The sequence below is a fragment of the Tamandua tetradactyla genome, chromosome 12 (genome assembly GCF_023851605.1).
Source record: "Tamandua tetradactyla isolate mTamTet1 chromosome 12, mTamTet1.pri, whole genome shotgun sequence".
In the NCBI taxonomy this organism is placed as follows: domain Eukaryota; kingdom Metazoa; phylum Chordata; class Mammalia; order Pilosa; family Myrmecophagidae; genus Tamandua; species Tamandua tetradactyla.
In genome coordinates this window covers 62,547,994-62,563,241 of record NC_135338.1, presented here as the reverse complement: position 1 = coordinate 62,563,241, position 15,248 = coordinate 62,547,994, and the positions used below count along the sequence as shown (strand labels likewise).

Sequence of the window (15,248 nt, the reverse complement as noted above, 5' to 3'; positions counted from 1 at the left end):
ATCACAGTCATCATCTACCACCAAATTCACTGTTACACACTCCCAGGTTTAACTTCCAGCGTTCCTTCTCATGACAGGCATGCCTCTAAACTTCCCCTTTTCTGCCACATTCACCCACAATTCAGCACTGCTAATCATTCGCACAATAACATGCTGCCCTCACTTCTGTCCAACGTGTCCTTTTAAGAAGAGTAAATTGGACACAGACAGACAGGGACAGAGCCGGCCATGTGATGGAGGCAGGGGCTGAGCCATGCTGCAGGCTGAAGAGGCTGTGATGGTGGCATGCCACCTGCCAGGACCTTACAGGTGATAGGGGAGCACAGGCCCTGCCAACGCCTCGAATCCAGACTTCCAGCTGGGAGACAGTGGATTTCTGTGATTTTGAGGGACTTAGTTACAGCAGTCCCAAGAGACTCAGAACCCACCCCCCATTTACCTGTTCTATCAGCCTGGCCCCCCTGGACACCTCAAGGATCCATAAGTTTTGGGGGGCTGAGGTTGGAAAGATGGAGAGGAAGGTGAGGTCTGTCTGATTTGGGGGTTGCTGCTTGGTGGGTAAATCACACAACGGTCCAGGCTGAGCCAGCCATGAGAGGGGAAAGGCAGAGGGCCAGGCCCAGCTGGGCATGAGTAAGTCTGGACTGGACTGAAACCTGCCTTGGGTGATCCTGGACATTCCTCCCTGCTACTGGGGTGGCCGCCGGCCTGACAGCTGCTGGTTGTTCTGCGGGCGGAGACCTGGGAAGAGGCCACGAACAAGCCCCATTGCCTATTTCAAAATGGTTCATGGGAATCTGATCACAAGCAATGGGGTCTTCGGGGAACTTGTCACACCAAGTTCAGGCATTTATTCATTTGGCCCTAGACACCTGACCCCATCTTGCAAGGTGAAACAGTGCTGTGTGAGGCTTCTTTTAAGAGCAACAGGGACCTTGTCTGTTTTTGCAATAAACTCGATTCCTGCCTCCTCGCCTGGTGGAGCAGAAGAGGGCTCAACCATCCATCCCGGTGGGAGGCCTGTGGGCCAGGGCTTTCCCCAGGGTGGTGTGTGAAGCCTGGATCTACTTCCTGCTCCTGCCCACTGACTCCTGGGGCTGCTGTTGCACTTCAAGCTGCAACTCCTAAAGAAATAGCCTATAATCAGAAATCCATCAGGCTCTGGTAAACCGATGAGTGAGGTTAGCACAAGCACACGCTCTTTTCATTAATTCTGAAAAAAAAAAAAAGAATATAATAATAAACTTGGGTGAAAGCAAAGAGGAAATATGGGCAGATGATGCAAGTATAATAGCCTCACAATTGTTACATTTCCAGAGTACATCAGCAAAAACCTTTCCTGTGCTTCGCTCCTCTTGGCCTTAGATAATTCTACTTAGCAACCATTCTCCGGGCCCCTCTTCCAGAGCTGGATGCTAGGGTAATGGGGATGAGGAGACAGCCTGGCCATGTGCTGTGACACTGGACATGGGTGCACCCAGGGAAGGAGGTTGCTGAGACTGGAAGCTGGCAGGGGGAAGGAGAAGTTTCCTGCAAAATGCTGAGGGGGAGTTGCTGTAGATAGGAGAAAGGCAAATGAGCAAGGTTATCCACCATGAAGAAAATGCAATGCTGTGGACCAGAACGGTATCGTGTTGTGATTTACTCATATTTATCGATTCATTCATTCATACATTCACTCATTCATCATTAAGCCCAGAGCCTATACCATGTCAGCTCTGAGACTGGGGACACGGGGGTCAGTCAGCTGTTGGAAGAATGTGTGGCCCTGCCAGGAAAGATGGTGGGTGGTGACGCAGCACCAGGAGAGGGTAGGCTCTCAGTAGAACCTTCTGGCCACAAGTGTTTCACTACCAAGTCATACAGGAGGTGTCTTCCTGAACCCCACCAACCTACTCCACACGGGTCTGCTGCTGCAGGACTTGGGGGCAGCCTCACCCCTTTTTGGCTCCATAACAGTCCAGCCCCTGAGGTGTGAGGGAGTTAAGGGCAGAACGAGGGCAAGGGAAGGGCAAGCATGGGGCTGATCTTACCCTACCCAGAATAGTTTTAAAAGCTGGTAGTATACCATGTCACGGGGACTAGCATGGTTACTATTTAAAAAATGGAAAACAAGTGCTGGCAAGGATGCAGAGAAGTAGGAATGCTCATTCCTTGCTGATGGAATGGAAAATGGCATGGCTACAGTGTAAAATGGCTTGGGAGTTCCTCAGAAAGCTAAGTACAGAATTACCATATGACCCGGCAATCCTACTTCTAGGTCTATACCCGTCAAAAATTGAAAGCAGGGACTCAAAAAGATATTTGCACATTGGTGTTCATAGCAGCAGTTTCTCAAGTGCCAAAAGGTAGAAGCAATCTAAGTGTCCATTAACTGAAGAATGGATAAACAAAATGTGTTATATGTATTCAATGGAATATCATTCAATCATGAAGAGGAAAGAAATTCTGATACATGCAACATGGATGAACCTTGAAGACGTCATGTTGGGTAAAATAAGCCAGATATAAAATAACAAATAATGTATGATCTCACTTATTTGAAATAATTAGAATATGCAAATTTACAAAGTTAGAAACTAGTATACAGGTCACCAGAGGCCAGGTGGGTGTGGGGAAAGGAGTGCAGTAATTAGGTTCAGGTGTCACTTGGCCAGGTGATGGTGCCCTGTTGTTCTGTTGCTGTGAATTTAAATCATCAGCATGTGAAATTCATCTATGACTGATTATGTCGGTGGTTGGCTAAGGGGCATGCCTTCCTCAATGACTGATGTTTAATTTAATTAGGTGGAGGCTTAAAAAGAGAGGTCAGAAGAGAGGGAAGTAATTCAACAGCCCAGCACAACTCAGCTCAGAGCCGACTCAAACCAAGACGTTTGGAAATGCAGAGAGGAGAAAGCAGTTTGAATCCAGAAGCCAGGAGAGAAGGGCAGCCATATGCCTTCCATGTGACAGAGAAACCCAGGTAAAAGCTAGCTGCCTTTCCTCTGAGGAACTGTAAATTTGTAACTGAATAAATTCCCTTTATAAAAGCCAGTCCATTTCTGGTGTATTGCCGCCCAGTAGCTTTAGCAAACAAAAACAGGGAGTTAATGCTTAATTGATACAGAGTTTCCCTTTGGGATGACAGAAAGTTTTGGTAATGGGCACTGTTGATGGTGTCACAACACTGTGAATGTAATTAACACCACCAAACTGTATACTTGAAAGTGGATAAAGTGGGAAATTTTAGGTTGTATATATGTTGCCAGAATAAAAATTAAGAAAAAATCTTCTAAACTGTGCAGTGCAAAGAGTGAACCCTAATGTAAACTATGAACCATAGTTAATAGTATGATTATAATAATATTACTTCTTCAACTGTTACAAAGGTACCACACTACTGAAAAATGTGAATAATGTGGGAAATCGTGTGTGTGAAGGAGAATAATGGGAACTCTGCACTTTCTGCATGATTTTTCTGTAAACTTACAACTACTCAGTTTTTTTAAAGCTGACAGTGTAATGGCTTATTCTTTTGGCCATCACACCATGTCCCAACTAAAAGTGGCAGCATCAAGGAACCTCATCTACATACTAAGTGCCCATTCAAGACACCGTGGAACCCACAGAAAGGACTTCTGAACTTCCTGGGGGAACAAACAGGCAGGAAGACTTTGATACTAACTTCCAATTGCTGCTGCAAGGATAGCCATAAACCTAGGGGCTTAAGTTGCAAATTTATTGTGTTACAGTTCTGGAGGTCAGAAGTCTGACGTGGGTCTCACTGGACTTAAATCAAGGGTAGCAATGGGGCTGCATTCCTCTCTGGCATTTCTCTGGGAAGAGTCCATTTGCTGGCCTTCCCCAGCTTCTGGGGGCCACCTGCATTCCTTGGCTTATAGCCTCTCCTTCTTCAAAGCCAGCAATGGCAGGTGGAATTCTTCTCACCTCTTCTTCTGCCTCCCACTTCCACTTTTAAGGACCCTGACAATGGCCTTGGGGCCCACCTGGGTAATCCAGGGTAACCTCCCTATCTTTTGGTCAGCTGGTCAGCCAACTTCATCCTATCTGCAACCTTAAGTCCCTTGCCATGGAAGAAACATATACACAGGTGCTGGGGATTAGGACATGGCCACCTTTGGGACCACTGTTCTGCTGACCACAGCTTTCTAGAGTGAGGGGCATTTAGACTGATTCTTGAAGGGTGAGCAAGAGCTCAGGTGTGGCCGATGAGCTGGCATTAGAGTCTGAAGAACCTAACACAACGGAATCATTAGGTGCCTCCTTGGAGGGCCTGGGAGGAGAAGAGGTTGTGGATGGGAAGATTTTTTGGAAGGGAGATAAGGCCTGGCAAAGATCAGCCCAAGGGGCAAGGGCCAATGAAAGCAGGCATTGGGACTCAGCACCTTTGAGGGGGAATGGGGCGGGTAGTGTACACTGACCCCCAACCCCAAACTTGCCTGGTGAGCAAATTGGCCCTCAAATCCCATGGGCATGGCCCCCCACTGCTGGAGCAGAGGCCTGCAGGGATGGAGAAGGCTAAACTGTATTCTGCATTTGGGAGCAAGAAAAGATGGGGGGAAGCCCGCCAAGTCGGGACTGATGGAGGTCATGCGCCAAGAAAGCCGGCTGGGCCAGATCCAAAGGCACGCACTGTACTTTGAAGCCATTTTAAATTTTGCCAAAATCCTGGGGTTCAAACCAAAATGAAGACCTCTAGTTAGGGTTGGGGATGGAGGTAGGGCAATTGTTGTAATTGTTTCATAACATACTAAGTTAATTTATTTGTTTTGACTTGCCCCTTTTAAATAATGTTTCATCATTTAATGTGTTTTTCATCTTATCCTGTTACACGGGTAGGAGATCTTGTATTTGTTTACCCGAGGGATGCTTCCCATCCCCAAAGGCCCATCTCATCTGCTGGGCAGAGAGATAGGACTTTTGTAGCCTGTGCTTGTTGGTGCCTCACTTCCTTCTCCATTTTCACTCCCCTTGTTGTTTTGAATCCCAGCCATGACAGCACTTTTTTCTTTGACTTCCATACCAGAGCAAATTCCATTCAAGAACACAGACACATGGTCTTCTCCAGGGCTGCCCCGAGCAGGAAATGACCAGTAATAAGTTTGCCCTGGGCTTGGAAGAGGAGAGTAAGAGCACTGTGGTTGGAGGTGCAGAAGTTGCCCAGAATGAGGGGCAGGAGGTCTGGGTTCTAGAAAGGCCCAGCTCAGCTCCTTCCTTGCAGCAGGGCCTTGGGTGGGTCACAACCCAAGCTCACGGCTGCTCTGCTAGATCAAAACCATGACCTCCCATCAGCCTTCTTGCCTACCCAGCAGCTAGAGTATGTTTTCAGAAACACCCCTGATGGGCCGCTCCCCTGGTGAAATGACACCATAGTTCCTTGTATTCCCAGCTTAAAGCCTCTTCCCCCTTTCCTGAACCTTAAACATCAGACTCTCACAAAGTGATGTTTCCCGTCATCACACACACACATGACACCCCCCCCCCCCACGCCTTCTGCAGTGGTCATGTCTGCCTGGAATGTCCCCTCTTCTCCACCTGGGACCACTCCTCACCCTTTAAGCTTTGGCTGAGATACGACCCAACCTCTGAGATCCCTCAAACCCTGCGTCACAGGACCCTCCTCTGTGCCTGCCACTGCTGTCCTGCATTATTATGCACCTGTCTGCCCCACTAGACAGTTAGGGCCTTGTCTTAGTTGTGCCCAGAACCTGGCACAGAGTTTGCCTCTCTAAAGTCAGAGCTAGCTCTGAGTTAGCAAATACTGAACTATGGCTTCTAGGGGAAAAACGAGGTTAGGTTCCTGCAAGCTTCTGGCCATAACATTTTCATCAGCTGATCAATACATAATCTTGTTTTATGTGTACTTCTTATTTAATATATATTGTTGCCTCATTAACATTGAACTCATGGTCACCAGCACTGTCACTCATGCCTGAACAGAGCATATCTGACATGTGTGTTTTCTCCACCAGGCACATCACAACCTCTTGTACTTGGGCACACTGGAGAGCACTTCAGCATGATGCCTTCATTTCTCTTTGCATTTTTTTCTCTTTATTGCAGAAATTGTGGGTTTACAGAACAATCATGCATAAAATACGGGATTCCATACCTTGCATCAGTGTGTAACATTTGTTACAAGTCATGATTGCACATTTCTGTAATTGTACTATCAACTATAGTCCATGGTTTAACTTAGGGTTCACCGTGTAGTATAGATCCATGCATTTTTAAAAAATTTTATTCTGTTACCATATATACAATTTAACATTTTCCCTTTTACTCAATTCAGATATACATTCAGTGGTGTAATTGCATTCACAGTGTTGTGCTACCATCACTCCCATCTGTTACCAAAACCTTTTCACTATTCCAAAAAGGAATCCTAGCATCTTAAACCTTAACTTCCAATTCCCCATCTCCACTCCATCTCCTATTAACCTATGTTCTAGATTCTGACTCTATGAGTTTGCTGATTCTAATTCTTTCATATAAGTGAGATCACAAAGTATTTGTCCTTTTTGTGTCTGGCTTATTTCAGTCAACATGACTTCCTCAACATGATGTCACATGTATCAGAACTTCATTCCTTTTCATGGCTGAATGGTATACCATCGTATGGGCAGACCACATTTTGTTTATCCATTCATCGGTTGATGGACACTTGGGTTGCTTCTATTTCTTGGCAATTGTGAATAATGCCACTATGAACATTGATGTACTCTGTTTGAGCCCCTGATTTCAATTCTTTTGGAGGTATATGCATAGAAGTGGGATTCCAGATCACATGCTAATTCTAGACTTAGCTTCCTGAGGAACTGCCGAACTATCTTCCCCAGTGTCTACAACATTTTACATCCCCACCATTAATGAGTGAGTGTCCTATTTCTCCACATTCTGTCCAACACTTATTATTTTTTGTTTAATAGCAGCCATTCTAATGAGTGTGCAATGGTATCTCATTGTGATTCTGATTTGCATCTCTTAGGCATAACTATGTAAGCCTCACAAGAGTAAGCCTCAAGATCAAGATCAAGGGCTTGGCCTATTGATTTGGGTGTCTCTAATATTTGACACAGTATCGGGGATTTCCCTGATGGTAACATTTAATAGATCCACATTTTTTTTCTTCCATCCCTCAAGGCAATTTCCTGATACTTTTAGGTTATCTGCTTATTATATTCTAAGAAGTATCCAGGCATTACATTAAACTATACAGGATTAAAGACCCTCATTCTTATTCTGGGCTCTCTGTGTTTCAATTGTTCAAATAAGCTATCCAGGCAGGTTGAGTTAGATTATGTGCTACAGAAAATTTAAACAAACAAAATAAACAAACAAAATAAAACCTTCTTCTTTTGTTCTCAAAGAGTAGGTGTAGTTCTAAAATACAGAAAATGTCTTCCTACCCCTTAATCCCGACCTGATTGGCTTCATTCTTATCTCTAAATGCCAGGTTATAGATATATAAACAGCCTCTCAAAATTCAGAAGTAATAATTACCACTCTGGACAAAATGCATCTGCTGTAAGAGCTCACAATCTAGACTGCTTAAAAGCATTATCTAAAGGAGACCATACAGTAATTGTTCTTACGTTTCTGGCTTATTTTGCCTCACTAAATGTCCCACAGGTTCATTGACATTTTTGCATGCCTCATGGACTTCACTCCTTTTCGTAACAGCATGATATTCAATTATATGTATACACCATCGTTCGCCACTCTACTTCTCAGTCAGTGCATCCTTCAGCCACCTGCATTCATTAGGCATCATGTAAAATGCCCAAAAGTCAGCCTAAGAGTCACCCCCAAGAGAACCTCTTTTGTTGCTCAGATGTGGCCTCTCTCTCCAGCCAACACAGCAAGCAGACTCACCACCCTCCCCCTGTCTACGTGGGACATGACTACCAGGGGTGTGGATCTTCCTTGCAGCGTGGGACAGAAATCCCAGAATGAGCTGAGATTCAGCATCAAGGGATTGAGAAAAACTCTAGAATGAGCTGAGACCCAGCATCAAAGGATTGAGAAAAACCTTCTCGACCAAAAGGGGGAAGAGTGAAATGAGACAAAGTGTCAATGGCTGAGAGGTTCCAAACAGAGTCGAGAGGTTATCCTGGAGGTTATTCTTATGCATTAGGTAGATATCACCTTGTTATCCAAGATGTAATGGAGAGGCTGGAGGGACCTGCCTGAAAATGTAGAGCTGTGTTCCAGTAGCCATGTTTCTTGATGATGATTGTATAATGATATAGCTTTCACAATGTGACTGTGTGATTGTGAAAACCTTGTGTCTGATGCTCCTTTTATCTACCTTGTCAACAGATGAGAGGAACATATGGAATAAAAATAAATAATAGGGGGAACAAATGTTAAAATAGATTTAGTTTGAAATGCTAGTGATCAATGAAAGGGATCAGTAAGGGGTATGGCCTGTAAAATTTTTTTTCTTTGTTTGTTATATTTTTCTGTTGTCTTTTTATTTCTTTTTCTGAATTGAGGCTAATGTTCTGGGAAATGATTATGATGATGAATATGCAACTATGTGATGATATTGTGAATTGCTGAGTGTATGTGTTGGGAATGTTTGTGTTTCTTGTAATTTTTTTTAATAAAAAATAAAAAGAAAATAGGGGACTAGATTGTAAGCTTTTAGAGCAGACACATTCAGTCTGGAGTGGTGATTATTATTTATGGATTTTGGGAAGCTGATATTTATATTTATATATCCTGATATTTATATATCTTAGCTCTAAATATAACCTGATATTTAGAGATAAGGACAAAGCTGATCAGGTTGGGGTTAAAGTAATTCAGAGCACAGGGGTAAGGAAGACAGCATCTATATTTTGGAACCACGGATACTCTTTGAGACCAAAGGAAGAAAGTTTTATTTAGTCTGGAACTGGAATTTTCTGTAGTGCATAATCTAACTCAACCTATTTGTATAGCTCATTTGTATAACTGAAACACAAAGGAGCAGAGAATAAGAAAGATATCCTTTAATCCTGTATAGATTATTATAATGCCTGGATGCATCCTAGATTATATTAAGAAGATAATCAAAAAGTATTGGCAAAGTACCTTGAGGGATGGGAGAAAGAATGCGGAACTATTAAACCTTACCATCAGGGAATCCCTTGATACTGTGTCAAACTTTAGGGACATCCAAATCAATAGGCCATGCCCTTGATCCTGAGACTTTCTCTTGTGAAGCTTATGCAGGTAGCAGAGACACTTAGACTACCTATAGGCATGCCTAGGAGTTACTTCTGGAGGACCTCTATTGTTGCTCAGAGATGGCCTCACCCTCTCTAAGCCCAACTCCGCAGGTGAAATCATTGCCCTCCCCTCTATGTGAGACATGACTCCCAGGGATGAATCTAGCTCTGGCATCATGGGATCAACAATTCCATCCTGACCAAAAGAGGAAAAAGAAGTGTAACTAATAAAGTAGCAGTGGCAGAGAGAGTTCAAATAGAGTCGAGAGGCTACTCTGGAGGCCACTCTTATGCGAGCTTCAGTTAGACATTGCTACCGATCATAACCTGCCAAACTCCAACCAGGACCATTCCAGCCAATCCTAAAGAACACCTAGGGCAATATATAAGATTCCACAAGGGTTCCATGTACTAGAGTAACTTTCCAGAAACCTACTGGGACCTAGAGGGCCCAGCATCTCCAGAACATCAGATGGTTCCATTTCCCTACACCATATTAATTACAATTTAAAATGACCATAGCCCAGACACCCTTAAAGAGAGGGATGCAAAGATCAAAGGTGATGGTGGAGTTATACAGTGAAGATAGGAGTTAACAAATGAATATGAACGCTGCATCATTAAATTAATCTCTTTTAGTCGCCAATATCTTAGAGTGGCCAGAAGTAAAAACCTAAAATTGTAGAATTGTAACCCATGTCAAACTCTGCAATATGTTCTACAATTAACTGTGGTACTGTGCTTTGAAATTTATTGCTTTTTTTGTATATATGTTATTTTTCACAAAAAAAAGAAGGAAAAAAGTCGATTGTGGTGATAAAAAAAATATTTAAGCCTTCTATCCCCCTATATTATGGCGCAGCTAGAAGGAAAAAAATCTAAGGGGATTGTATGGTAGCCCATGACAAACTCCGGGATCTGTATGGTAACTACTTGTTGAAGAGTGCTTTGAAAACTATTGCTTTTTTATTTCTTTGCTTTGTATATATGTTATATTGTACAGTAAAAAAGTTTTTAAAAATGCACAAAGGTTCACAGTCCATCAACACTCTCAATTTTAGATAATTTCATTGTTCCCAAGAGAAAGATATCCAATAAACACCCCCTCACCAAATAGGAAATCTAAACCTCCCCTTAACTCTTGTCCCTCCCCCCATTATTTACCCCTGCTGTTGCTGTGGTACTGATGATGTTTTCCTCTTAAACATTACCCATAGCATGCAATAGCAGTTTTCCCCCTGTACCCTGGACTTAAGCACTCTTTGTGCACTAGTCATACTTTCGAATTAGCTCTTGCAAGAACTTATTTATGTTTCTAGTGTTAATCAGTGGGACACATAGATCTATACAACCCGTTTCAATCATGTTCACTTTCAATATGGTAATATTACCTATAGACCCAGTAGAGAACTACCTCCACTTCTATCTATTCCCTTACATTTGGGTTCAACCTCATTAGCTATTCACCCATCTCTAGCTTCTACTTATCTCTAAGCCCCCTATATTCTGCATTACAAGCCTTTGATTTTACCTTTATCATGGTCATAAAAGTGGAGTCATACAATATCTGTCCTTTCGTGTCTTGCTTATTTCACTCTATTACATCCTCAAGGCTCATCCATCTTGTCATGTGCTTCAGGACATCATTTTGTCTTACTGCTGTATAATATTCCACCATATGTATATACCACACTTTGTTGATCCACTCATCTGTTGATGGGCATTTGGAGTATTTCCATCTTTTGGAGATTGTGAATAATGTTGCTGTGAACACTGGTTTGCAAATGTCTGTTTGTGTCACTGCTTTCAGCTCTTTTGGGTATATACCAAGTAGTGCTATTGTTAAGTCATCAGGCAACTGGATATTTAGTTTCCTAAGGAACCACCAAACTGTCTTTCATAGTGACTGTGCCATTATTCATTCCCACCAACAGTGCACAAGTGTCCCAATTTCTCTACATCCTTTCCAACATTTATAGTTTTCTGTTTGTTTTATAGCAGCCATTCTTATAGGTGTGAGGTGATATCTCATTGTAGTCTTGATCAGCATCTCCCTTATAGCTAATGAAAATGAGCATCTCTTTATGTACTTTTGAGCCATCTGTATTTGCTCTTCAGAAAAAATGCCTATTCATATCTTTAGCCCATTTTATAATTGGTTTGTTTGTTCTTTTGAGGTTGAGTTGTATGATTTCTTCATGTATACAGGATATCAAACCTTTGTCTGATGTGTGATTTCCAAATATTTTCTCCCATTGAGTTGGCTACCTTTTTACCTTTTCGGCAAAGTCTTTTGAGGTGCAGTAGCATTTGATTTTGAGGAGTTCCCATTTATCTATTTTTTTCTTTTGCTGCTTGTACTTTGGGTGTAAAGTTTAGGAAGCTACCTCCTATTACTAGGTTTTGTGATATTTCCCTACATTTTCTTCTAGAAGCTTCATGGTGCTAGTTCTTATATTAGGTGTTTGATCCACTTTGAGTTAATTTTTGTATAGGGTGTCAGGTGAGAGCTCTTTCATTCTTTTGGCTATTGATATCCAGTTCTCCCATGCCCATTTATTGAAAAGACTATTTTGTCCCAGCTTAGTGGATTTGGGGGCTTTGTCAAAAATCAGTTGACCATAGATTTGGTAGTCTATTCCTGCACTCTTGATATGATTCCATTGGTCAATACTTCTATCTTTGTGTCAGTTCCATGCTGTTTTGATCACTGTGGCTTTATAATAAGTTTTAAAGTCAGGAAATATTAATCCTCCTATTTTGTTCTTTTTAGGACGCTTTTAGCTATTCTGGGTCTCTTTCCCTTCCAGATGAATTTGGTAACTAGCTTTTCCAAGCCTTCAAAGTAGATTGTTGGAATTTTGATTGGTACTACATTGAATCTGAAGATCAATTTGGGCAGAACTGACGTCTTAACTATATTTAACCTTCTGATCAGTGAGCAGGGAATTTCTTTCCACTTATTTAGATCTTGTTTGATTTTTTTAAGCAATGTTATGTAGTTTTCTGTGTACAAGTCCTTCATGTTCCTTGTTAGGTTCATTCCTAAATACTTGATTCTTTCGGTTGCTATTTTGTGTGGAATTTTTTCCTTAACTGACGCCTCAGTTATGTCATTGCTTGTATATAGAAATGTTACTGATTTTTGCACATTAATTTTATATCTGGCCACCTTGCTGAACTTGTTTATTAGCTCAGGTAACTTTGTTGTAGATTTCTCAGGATTTTTCAAGTACAATATCATATCATCTGCAAATAATGAAAGTTTTACTTCTTCCTTTCCAATATGGATGCCTTTTATTTCTTTGTCCTGCTTGATTGCTCTAGCTAGAACTTTTAGTACAATGTTGAATAATAGCAGTGACAATGGGCAAGTTGATTAACTTCTATATTTCCTTGTTGCTCTTCTGTCTGGTTGTACTATCTATAGAGGATAGTCGTGTATTGGAGTCTCCTACTATTATTGTTGAAACATCTATCACTCCTTTCAGTTTCCCCAATGTCTGTCTCATGTACCGTGGAGCTCCTTGACTGGATGCATAAATATTTATGATTCTTATTTCTTCTTTGTGAACTGTCCCTTTTATTAATACATAGTGTCCTTCTTTATCTGTTTTCATAGACATGTAAATAAACATTTAAATTCTATTTTGTCCAATATTAGTATAGCTGCTCCTGCTTTCTTTTTGGTTACAACTTGCATGGAACATCTTTTTCCATCCTTTCACTTTCAATCTATTTGTATATTTTTGTCTAAGATGAGTCCCTTGTAAGCAGCATATAGCTGGGTTGTATTTTTTAATCTGTTCTGCCAATCTGTATCTTTTAATTGGTAAATTTAGTCCATTAACATTCAAAGTTATTACTAAAAAGGTATTTCTTGAATCCATCATCTTATCTTTAGGATTTTATTTGTCAGATCTATATATTCTTTTCCCTCTTTCTCTTTTTATCCTCTAAGTAACACTTGCTGGTACTCTTCAATTCTGTGCCCTTATCCAGACCTCCCTCACCTGTCTTTTTTATTCAAGTGGCAGAACTCCCTTTAATATTTCTTGTAGGGCTGGTTTCTTATTGACAAATTCTTCCAGGATTTGTTTGTCTGTGAAAATTTTAATCTCTTCCTCAGTTTCGAAGGGCAATTTGGCTGGGTACAGAATTCTTGGCTGGGAGTCTTTCTCTTTCAGGATCTTAAATATATCATACCACTGCCTTCTCACCTCCGTAATGCCAGCTGAGTAGTGCAGACTCAGTCTTACGTGATTTCCCTTGTATGTAGTAGATTGTTTTTCTCTTGCTGCTTTCAGGATTTTTTGCTTCTCTTCAACATTTGAAAGACTGATTAGTATGTGTCTTGGGGAAGGCCTGTTTGAATTTATTCTATTTGGAGTTGATTGAGCTTCTTTGACTTGTATATTTATATCCTTTATAATTGTTTGGAAGTTCCCCCCATTATATCCTCCACTGATCTTCCCTGCCCTTTGCTCTTCTCTTCTCCTTCTGGGACACTAATGATTCTTATATTTGTGCACTCTGTTTTGTCCACCATTTCCCTGAGATCCAATTCAAAATTTTCCATCTTTTTTGCCATTTGCTGTTTTGAGGGTTTGAAATCAGTTGTCCTGTCCTCTAGTTCACTTATTCTTTCTTCTGCCTCTTCAAATCTGCTGTTGTGTGTCTCTAGTATATCTCTTATTTGTTCTTCAGCATTTTTAATGTCTGTGATATCTGCTATTTTTCCATTTATTCTTTCAAATTCCTCTTTATGCTCTTCTAGTGTCTTCCTGATCTCCTTTATGTCATTAGTCATCCCATTTATTTTGTTTAGTAGAGTTATATGAACATCTTTGATCAGTTGTTCCAAGTCTGTCTTTACTCTGGTGTTTTAATTTGGTCATTAGGCTGGGCTATAACTGTTTGCATCATGATATGCTTGGTAATCTTCTGTTGCTTTCACAGCACTTAATATCTTGATTGGTTTGCTTTGAAAGTTGATTTCCTTCAGTAGTCTAAAGCTTTGATTTACAGGATAGATGTATAGCAGGATACAGGGCATGGGGCAGGGCACAACAAGGTGGTGATAGGTTGCAGTGCAGGTATAGGTGCAGATAGGGGATACTATGTTGGTGCTTGTGAGTTTGTATGCCCAGCAGCGGGGGAGGATGTGGCTGTGGGGGTGCACAGGTCTGGGTAGCAGGGACCTGGTGTGTGCTGGTTGAAGGTGTGGGGTCATTTGTGTACATGTGCAGAACTAGGACAGCAGATCTGCATTTTGCTTGTATGGGCTGGGGTTGGCTGCAGCCTGGCTGGGTAGGTCAGTTCTTTCCAAGAGCTGAGGGGTATGCATAGGTGTAGCCTGGGTATGGAGGTATATACCAACAGCATTTCTGTGCTGGTGAAAGCCTGTAGGTGGCAGGGACTGGGAGGTAGGGCTCTGGGTGAGGGGCAAGATTGCGCTTTCCCACGAGAGGTGGGTTGGTGTGGCAGGGTCATTTGGAGTGTGGGGAATGTGGTGGGTGTCAGAGCTCAAGTACATGGAGTGTGGGGTGAGTCGTGAGTCATCCCCATCTCCCTGTCTGTGCACTCCTAAGGGCTCCAGGCTTTCACATTAGGTTGTTTGCACCAGTCTGATGGTCTCTGATTCTCTGCTTCTCAGTTCCTCAGCTTTTGCAACCAGGGCTGCCCTATATGGTGCTCCAAATCACTTACATCCTGGAATCAACATCTCAGTCATCCTCCCATCCCTTCTCTCGTTGTTCCTTGAAGCAGGGTTGAACTCAATCTATCCTATTCTGACATCTTCCCAGAGCTTGAGGACCCTCCTATTTTTTAAAATGGAGATCCAGTTTTCCCAGCACCAGTTGTTGATGAGTCGGTTCTTTCCCAATCGAGTGGTCTTTGCCCTATTGTCAAAAATCAGTTAACCATAAATTGAGGCTTGATTTTTGAGCTCTCAGTTCAATTCTATTGGTCTGCATGACTGTCCTTGTGCCAACACCATGCTGTTTTGATTACTGTGGCTTTGTA

At 42.0% G+C, this 15,248-nt stretch overlaps 2 long non-coding RNA genes across 2 annotated transcripts in view; one reads left to right on the top strand and one right to left on the bottom strand.

The window, feature by feature from the left end:
- The window catches only part of LOC143652218 (uncharacterized), a 270,851-nt gene that overhangs the window by 203,784 nt on the left and 51,819 nt on the right, over positions 1 to 15,248 (top strand). The window contains exon 2 of the long non-coding RNA XR_013160507.1: positions 2,788 to 2,965. This is a non-coding gene — a long non-coding RNA (uncharacterized LOC143652218). The remainder of the gene's footprint in view (positions 1 to 2,787; positions 2,966 to 15,248) is intronic.
- LOC143652217 (uncharacterized) lies at positions 829 to 11,012 on the bottom strand. The gene is made up of 2 exons (XR_013160505.1): positions 10,753 to 11,012; positions 829 to 1,213 (listed from the first exon to the last, which is right to left on the bottom strand). It is a non-coding gene; the product is annotated as an uncharacterized LOC143652217 (long non-coding RNA).